Source organism: Eretmochelys imbricata, chromosome 24, assembly GCF_965152235.1.
Source record: "Eretmochelys imbricata isolate rEreImb1 chromosome 24, rEreImb1.hap1, whole genome shotgun sequence".
Taxonomy (NCBI): domain Eukaryota; kingdom Metazoa; phylum Chordata; order Testudines; family Cheloniidae; genus Eretmochelys; species Eretmochelys imbricata.
This window is the reverse complement of record NC_135595.1, coordinates 18817822-18827629: the sequence shown is the minus strand read 5'-3', so window position 1 is coordinate 18827629 and position 9808 is coordinate 18817822. Positions and strand designations below refer to the sequence as shown.

General features: G+C 62.4%; 1 pseudogene; it reads right to left on the bottom strand.

The window, feature by feature from the left end:
• Positions 1-277: 277 nt before the first annotated feature.
• LOC144279821 (chemerin-like receptor 1 pseudogene) lies at positions 278-2078 on the bottom strand (annotated as a pseudogene).
• Positions 2079-9808: the final 7730 nt, after the last annotated feature.

The window sequence follows — 9808 nt, the reverse complement described above, 5'->3', positions numbered from 1 at the left end:
AGTCCTGGCTCCCAGACCCCCGGCTCTAGCCGGGGAGTGAACCCAGGAGTCCTGGCTCCCAGCCTCCTCACCCCTACTGTAACCACAACCTCTCCTATGCCAACAGCACCTCGTCACAAGGAGCCCTTTGTCTCCCAGGCCTGCGCTGGGGGGCACTGGGTGCCAGGCTCCCTCCCCCATGTCGGGGCTGGGCTCACGTGCAGCGAACAGGCCAGAGACGTTCAAGGAGAAGCTGTTGTTTTAATGGGATGATCCATGGCATGAATTTGTGGGGACTCAGACCCAAGCTGCCACTGGGACCTCCTGGCCTGACTGGGCCCCCCCGCTCCACCAGGGCAGGGCTTGGTGGCCTCCCGCCCTGGAGGGATGTGGGAGGGGCCAGGCCATAAGAGAATCAGGCACAGTGGTGGGGGAGGTGGGATGGATGGGGTGGATCTGTGTGTGTGTGCGGGGAGCAGTGGGGGGTGGAAAGGGAGGGTTGAGCTCTGGGCAGGCAGTGGGCTCTTAGCCGCTATCCAAGCTGCTGTTTGTTCTGCAGCCCCACAGGCAAGTCTCTCCAGGACAGGGAAGCACATTGGTGGGGCCGGTGGGATACCTCATGGCTGGGTGCGGGAGGGGCTGTGTGCACGTGTGTGTGTTGGGGGTGGGCAGAGGCTGTGTTTGTGGAGCTCTTCCTCCAAGTGCTTTGGGGGTGGATGGAGGAGTCTGGTTCAAGGACAGCGGCACTCACGTTGGTGGGGGTAGTGGGATGGATAAAGGCTGGGGGAGGGGGTGCTGTGAGTGTGTGTTTGTGTGTGTGTAGGGCTGCGTGTAGCCCTCTTTGCTGCTGTCCCCGCTCTGGGGACACCCACAGGTCTCCGGTCAGCAAGAAGCACATTGGTGTCTACAGTGGGATGGCTGCGAGGCTTCTTTGGCATCTGCCTTTGGGCTGCTTTCTTCGCCACTGCAGTCCATGCCAGGGGCACCCCCCTCACTCAGTCCCTGCCTCCCTCGGCCCCACAGGCCCTGCTCCCTGTTCTGGATAAGTTCGGGGTCTCTCAAGCCAGGTTGGGGGCCACCGAGCTCTGGGCCAGCCCGTCCACGGAGGAGGCTGCCTGCTTCCTGCGGCTGTGGGACCCGGCGGAGTAGCCCGCGTCCTCCAGCAGGGCCCGGCGGAAGGCCCCGGCCAAGGTGGTGCGGCCCAGCGCCCGGCGGAAGTCCAGCCCCATGAAGAAGTAGAGGACGGGGTTGGCGCAGCTGTTGAGATAGGCCAGGGAGGAGGCGAGCGGCAGCCCCACGGCCATGGCCTGGCCCTTGACGCCTGCCAGCTTGAGGAGGAGGAAGAGGTGGTAGGGGGCCCAGCAGAGGAAGAAGGTCACCACGATGGCCGCCATGACCTTGAAGGGCTTCCTGGAGCGGACGGTGGCCGGGCGCCCCCTCAGCATGGCCGCCAGGGCCCCGTAGCAGGCCAGGATGATGGCGAAGGGGGCCAGGAAGCCGCAGAGCAGCCGGAGGAGATACAGCGTCAGCTTGGGCCCTTCTCCCAGCGTCAAGGAGCACTTGAGGCCACTGGCCTTCCCCTCCGGCACCAGGTTGCGGTAGAGGTAGAAGGGCAGGCTGGCCGCGGTGGCCGCCCCCCAGGCCCCAGCAGCGGCCGCCCACGCCAGGCGGGGCCCCCGGCGGTTCCTGGACCACACCGGGAAGGCCACGGCCGCCAGTCGGTCCAGGCTGATGGCCGCCAAGAGGAAGAGGCTGCAGAACATGTTGAGGTACTTGGTGAAGCTGGTGGCCCGGCACAGGAAGACGCCGAAGGGCCAGTGCCCGCGGTAGAAGGCGTTCTTCGCCAGGGGCACCACTCGGGTGACCGAGAAGATGAAGTCGGCCACCGCCAGGTTGAGGAACCAGACGCAGTTGATGGAGCGGCCGGCCCGGCAGGCAGTGAGCCAGATCACCAGCCCGTTGCCCAGCGAGCCCCCCACACAGACCACGGTGTAGAAGATGACCTGGACTCGGTCCATCACGGCGCTCAGGTCAGCCTTGGCCTTGACAGGGGAAGGACCAGGGCTGGTCAGCCAGAGACCGGAGACGTTGGCCTCCATGCCAGGACCTGAGACAGAGAGAGACACTGAGAGTGAGGGGAGGCCCGTTCCCAGAGCCTGCCAGTCCCCCGCCCTGGGGCCGGACCAGCACCGGTGCCCCCGAGAGGGGAAAGGCCCCATGTCCTATTCCCTGCCCCGCTGAGTCAGCCAGTCTCCCACCCTAGGGCCGGATCGGGGCTAGTGCCCCCGAGAGGGGAAAGGTCCCGTGTCCCGTTCCCTGCCCCACTGAGTGGCCAGTCCCTGCCCAGGGGCCGGATCGGGGCTAGTGCCCCCGAGAGGGGAAAGGTCCCGTGTCCCGTTCCCTGCCCCACTGAGCCAGCCAGTCCCTGCCCTGGGGGTGGCAACCCCTAGCCAGGGAAGGGTTCACAGCAACCCTCTGGGGAGGTGGGGCTGGGTTTATTTGCATGGCCAGGCTCAACCCGGGTCTTCCCCAGGTGCTGCGGGGCTGAGCCCTTTGTCCGTCTCTGGGCTCCCAGCTAAGGGCCCCGGGAGCGGTGGTAGCTATTGGGGGCACGATCGCTGCCTGGGGGGCGGGGGCGTACATCTGGCTCCTTGCCCGGTGTCCGGACTGTGGGCGGAGAGAGGCCAACTTCCACACCTGGTTTTCATCGCTGCTCCCCCCGGCGGTGGTGCCTCTCAACCAGGAAAAAGGGGGAAATAACCCTGTGCAGGGCTTCTAGGACGCCTGGGTTCTCCCCCTGGCTCGGAGAGAGGAGTGGGGGCTCGGAGCCAGGACTCCTGGGTTCTATGCAGGGCAGACCCAGCCCTCCCACTTATCCAGGACAGGGCCATGGCCCAGACTCGCCCCCACCCCCCAAAAGCTACCAGAGCCCAACCACCGGCACAGAACAACCAAGACAAATCTCAGCCCCCCTCCCCCACAGCCCCCTCCCAGCTCGCACATGGAGCATCCTCGGACCCCCCCCGAACGGCACAACAGAGCCACAGACCCCCCCCTCCCCCCACCGGTCTGTCTACACTGCGGGACAGACGGACACACCCTCGCTTCGCTCCAGCCCCTGCTGAAAACGAGCCACGAGTCGGGGGCACCTTCCCCCCCCCCGCAGCCCCTGGCTCGCCTGCTGCCTGGCCTGGGTCGGTCTGACCCCGATGGGGCAGTCCGGGTCCGGCCGCAGGGCAGACACACGCGCACGGAGCTAGGGTGTTAAATTCACATGCCATGGCACGACCGACACACAACGTGGGCACGCACAGACCCCGTGTTATAACGCACACACAGCCACGACCGACACACAACGTGGGCACGCACAGACCCCGTGTTATAACACACACACAGCCACGACCGACACACAACGTGGGCACGCACAGACCCCGTGTCATAACACACACACAGCCACGACCGACACACAACGTGGGCACACACAGACCCCGTGTTAGAACACACACAGCCACGACCGACACACAACGTGGGCACGCACAGACCCAGTGTTATAACACACACACAGCCACGACCGACACACAACGTGGGCACGCACAGACCTAGTGTTATAACACACACACAGCCACGACCGACACACAACGTGGGCACGCAGAGACCCAGTGTTATAACACACACAGCCACGACCGACACACAACGTGGGCACGCACAGACCCCGTGTCATAACACACACACAGCCACGACCGACACACAACGTGGGCACGCACAGACCCCGTGTTAGAACACACACACAGCCACGACCGACACACAACGTGGGCACGCACAGACCTAGTGTTATAACACACACACAGCCACGACCGACACACAACGTGGGCACGCAGAGACCCAGTGTTATAACACACACAGCCACGACCGACACACAACGTGGGCACGCACAGACCCCGTGTTATAACACACACAGCCACGACCGACACACAACGTGGGCACGCACAGACCCCGTGTTAGAACACACACACAGCCACGACCGACACACAACATGGGCACACACAGACCCCGTGTTAGAACACACACAGCCACGACCGACACACAACGTGGGCACGCACAGACCCCGTGTTATAACACACAGACAGCCACGACCGACACACAACGTGGGCACGCACAGACCCCGTGTTATAACGCACACACAGCCACGACCGACACACAACGTGGGCACGCACAGACCCCGTATTATAACACACACACAGCCACGACCGACACACAACGTGGGCACGCACAGACCCCGTGTTATAACACACACACAGCCACGACCGACACACAACGTGGGCACGCACAGACCCCGTGTCATAACACACACACAGCCACGACCGACACACAACGTGGGCACGCACAGACCCCGTGTTAGAACACACACACAGCCATGACCGACACACAACGTGGGCACGCACAGACCCCGTGTCATAACACACACACAGCCACGACTGACACACAACGTGGGCACGCACAGACCCCGTGTTATAAGGCACACACAGCCACGACCGACACACAACGTGGGCACGCACAGACCCCGTGTTATAACGCACACACAGCCACGACCGACACACAACGTGGGCACGCACAGACCTAGTGTTATAACACACACACAGCCACGACCGACACACAACGTGGGCACGCACAGACCCCGTGTCATAACACACACAGCCACGACCGACACACAACGTGGGCACACACAGACCCCGTGTCATAACACACACACAGCCACGACCGACACACAACGTGGGCACGCAGAGACCCCGTGTTATAACACACACAGCCACGACCGACACACAACGTGGGCACGCACAGACCCCGTGTCATAACACACACAGCCACGACCGACACACAACGTGGGCACGCACAGACCTAGTGTTATAACACACACACAGCCACGACCGACACACAACGTGGGCACGCACAGACCCCGTGTTATAACACACACAGCCACGACCGACACACAACGTGGGCACGCACAGACCTAGTGTTATAACACACACACAGCCACGACCGACACACAACGTGGGCACGCAGAGACCCCGTGTTATAACACACACAGCCACGACCGACACACAACGTGGGCACGCACAGACCCCGTGTCATAACACACACAGCCACGACCGACACACAACGTGGGCACGCACAGACCCGGAGTGTCATAACACACACACAGCCACGACCGACACACAACGTGGGCACACACAGACCCCGTGTTATAACACACACAGCCACGACCGACACACAACGTGGGCACGCACAGACCTAGTGTTATAACACACACACAGCCACGACCGACACACAACGTGGGCACGCAGAGACCCCGTGTTATAACACACACAGCCACGACCGACACACAACGTGGGCACGCACAGACCCCGTGTCATAACACACACAGCCACGACCGACACACAACGTGGGCACGCACAGACCCGGAGTGTCATAACACACACAGCCACGACCAACACACAACGTGGGCACGCACAGACCCCGTGTCATAACACACACACAGCCACGACCAACACACAACGTGGGCACGCAGAGACCCCGTGTTATAACACACACAGCCACGACCGACACACAACGTGGGCACGCACAGACCCCGTGTTATAACACACACAGCCACGACCGACACACAACATGGGCACGCACAGACCCAGTGTCATAACACACACAGCCACGACCGACACACAACACGTGTGCACGCACAGACCTAGTGTTATAACACACACACAGCCACGACCGACACACAACGTGGGCACGCACAGACCCAGTGTTATAACACACACACAGCCACGACCGACACACAACGTGGGCACGCACAGACCCAGTGTTATAACACACACACAGCCACGACCGACACACAACGTGGGCACGCACAGACCCAGTGTTATAACACACACAGCCACGACCGACACACAACGTGGGCACGCACAGACCTAGTGTTATAACACACACAGCCACAACCAACACACAACGTGGGCACGCACAGACCCAGTGTTATAACACACACAGCCACGACCGACACACAACGTGGGCACGCACAGACCCCGTGTTATAACACACACACAGCCACGACCGACACACAACGTGGGCACGCACAGACCCCGTGTTATAACACACACACAGCCACGACCGACACACAACGTGGGCACGCACAGACCCCGTGTTATAACACACACACAGCAACGACCGACACACAACGTGGGCACGCAGAGACCCAGTGTTATAACACACACACAGCCACGACCGACACACAACGTGGGCACGCAGAGACCCAGTGTTATAACACACACAGCCACGACCGACACACAACGTGGGCACGCACAGACCCCGTGTTATAACACACACAGCCACGACCGACACACAACGTGGGCACGCACAGACCTAGTGTCATAACACACACACAGCCACGACCGACACACAACGTGGGCACGCACAGACCCCGTGTCATAACACACACACAGCCACGACCGACACACAACGTGGGCACGCACAGACCCAGTGTTATAACACACACAGCCACGACCGACACACAACGCGTGCCTGCAGACACACACACAGGGAGCGATGGTTATAACGCACACACAGCTGACACACAACGTGTGCACCCCCCGGCCCCCCCCACGCACAGAGATAGTCTATTACCCCCCCACCCGGCCCCTGCCCCTGTTCCCGGTCCGGCCGCGACAGGGGCTGGGGGGGCCCCCCACCCCGTTACCTGGGGAGGCAGCGCCCGCCGGCCCCGTGCGCTTGTGTCTGGCCCTGAGCTTGTTTTCCGGGAACCCGGCGGCTGCCAGACCGCCCCCCGCCCCCCGCCCCCGCCCCCCGCCCCCCGGGGTTGGGCCCCAGCCAGAGCGGACGCGCTGGGGCAGTGATGCGCTGAAAAGGAGAAGTGGGCTGGGGGGGGGGGACACCACCTGCGGCCGCCAGCGTGGGGGCGGGGGCGGGGGGCCGTCGGGGCGGGAGCGGTGGGGTCGTGGCAGGGCCGGCAGGGGAGAACCCAGGTGTCCGGGAGGAGCGGGTGGGGACATGGGGCAGGGCTCGCTTAGGAGCCAGGCGTGAGCAACTGGGGCGGGGGAGGAGTCCCACAATGCACTGCGGCAGAGCAGCCAAGCGAGGTGTCAGGCAGCTCCCAGCATGCACAGCTGCACCATGGCCAAGGGGGGCGGGGGGCAAGAGTTCCCAGCATGCTCTGCTCCACCTTGCATGGCAAGGCCTTAGGGTGCTGGGCTGGACTTGGCGGGGGTGTTGCCTTTGGTGGGCGTCTTGTCAGCGCCCAGCCATCCATGGGGGGGCTCGACCCCCGCTCTGCCCTAGGCCCTGCCCCACTGCACCCCTTCCCCCAACCCCACCTCTTCCCACCCCCGCTCTGCTCCCACTGCACCCCTTCCCCCAACCCCACACCCCACCTCTTCCCACCCCCGCTCTGCTTCCACTGCACCCCTTCCCCCAACCCCCCACCCCACCTCTTCCCACCCCCGCTCTGCTCCCACTGCACCCCTTCCCCCAACCCTGCACCCCACCTCTTACCACCCCTGCTCCGCCCCAGACCCTGCCCCCACTGCACCCCTTCCGCCAAGCCGCCACCCCACCTCTTCCCACCCTCGCTCTGCTCCCACTCCACCCCTTCCCCCAAGCCCCCACTCCTGCCCCATTCCGCCCCCTCCCCCATCTCTTCCTGCCCCCGCTCCTCTCCCTCCCCTCCCAGGTGATCACGGTGGGTGGGAGGTGCTGGCCTGGGAGGGAGGGGGAGGGGCTGATCCGTGGGGCTGCTGGTGGGTGCTCTGCCACCCCTCGCCCACCTCTGCCCTGGGCTTTCGCTTCCTCCCCGACCGGTAGGATGGGAAGCCGGGTTGCTTCATCCACTGGTGAAAAACTCCCCTGGCCCCAGAGCAGGGGCCTCAGCTTCCCCTTTCCAGATCTGGAACTGGAGGTATCGTCTTCCTCCTGCTGCGAGCCAGGTTGGAGCCCCGGCCGCCCGCCATGCCCGGGGAAAGACACCCCTGGCTCCCTTTGCCAGCCCTGGGCGGGGAGTGGGGTCTAGGGGGTGAGAGCAGTGGGGCTGGCAGCCAGGACTCCTGGGTTCTCCCCCTGCTCTGGGAGGGGAGTGGGGTCTAGTGGGTAAGAGCGAGGTGGGCTGGGAGCCAGGACTCCTGCATTCTCTCCCCGGCTTTGGGAGGGGAGTGGGGTTTAGTGGGTAAGAGCGAGGTGGGCTGGGAGCCAGGACTCCTGGGTTCTCTCCCCGGCTTTGGGAGGGGAGTGGGGTCTAGTGGGTTAGAGCAGTGACAGGCTGGCAGCCAGGACTCCTGGGTTCTCTCCCCGGCTCTGGGAGGGGAGTGGGGTTTAGTGGGTAAGAGCGAGGTGGGCTGGGAGCCAGGACTCCTGGGTTCTCTCCCCGGCTTTGGGAGGGGAGTGGGGTCTAGTGGGTTAGAGCAGCGACAGGCTGGCAGCCAGGACTCCTGGGTTCTCTCCCCGGCTCTGGGAGGGGAGTGGGATCTAGTGGGTGAGAGCAGCAGGGCTGGCAGCCAGGATACCTGGGTTCTCCCCCTGCTCTGTGAGGGAAGTGGGGTCTAGTGGGTTAGAGCAGCGGCAGGCTGGCAGCCAGGACTCCTGGGTTCTCTCCCCGGCTCTGGGAGGGGAGTGGGGTCTAGTGGGTGAGAGCGGGACGCTGGGAGCCAGGATGCCTGGGTTCTATCCTCAATTCTGTGAGGGGTGTGGGGTCTAGTGGTTAGAGCAGGGAGGCAGGGAACCAGGACTCCTGGGTTCAATTCCCAGCTGTCTCACTGATTCACCATGTGGCCGTGGACAAGTCTCACCCGTTCCTTTCTCTGTAACAAACACCCCAGGTGGCAACTGGGAGGGCCAGAGCCACAGCCCCACCCACTAAAAGACATGGCGCCGCCCATGGGAGGGGCTTACCAAGCCCTGCCCACTAAGCGGCATGACTCCGCCCAGGGGCAGGGCTTGCAGAGCTCTACCCCACTGGCTGTTCCATCCAGGCGCAGCCCCCCCAGGGCTAAAGTCACACCCTCTGCCTTTGGTCTTTCATAGAAACCCAAGCCACTTTGGCAGCTTTTTTCACTGTTTCTTGGGAGAGGCTATTGCCGGGACGGCGGAGGATACACAGCTCAGGGGGAGGGCGGCAGAGTTCTGGCCTGTATCACAGAGCAGGCCTCTCAGGATGCTTATTGGAGGGGCTATTTTTGCTGGCGTTCATCTGTCCGGGACAGGATACAAAGGAGACAAGGAGACGCCCTCTACTTGTGGGGTGGACTACTTCTTTTGAGTGGAAGAAGACAGACAGGGGGCGTAATAAGACCCAGCCCTTGTATTTAAAGGGCGCAGCTTTCCCATGGGTGTTTCAGGGACTATATTTTGTGGTGGAAGGCCACAAAACAGAGCGCGAGACGATGACAAAGGAAGTAGTCCCGGTACCTGCATAAGATGGAGCTTTATTTTAAGATTTTTAAGGGGCTATTTCACCTTTTATTGTTTGGCGGAAGGACACACGCACAAGTTATGGAGGAACGTCACAGGGATTCTGTACGAAAAGGGTCTGGTTTTCTGCTATTTTTTTTTGAGGGACTATTTTTTTTGGCAGAAGGACACACAATCAGCATATACTGAAAGTAGATCCGGCTCCTGTATAAAAAGGGTCCAGTTTTGAGACCTATGTTTTGAGGGACTCCTTTGGTGGCGGAAGGATGCTCAGTTGGTGTCCCTTGAAAGTAGAGCCGGCTCCTGTATAAAGGGGGCTGGATTTCCAGAGTTCTTTTTTTTGGGATGGACTGCCTTAATCGGT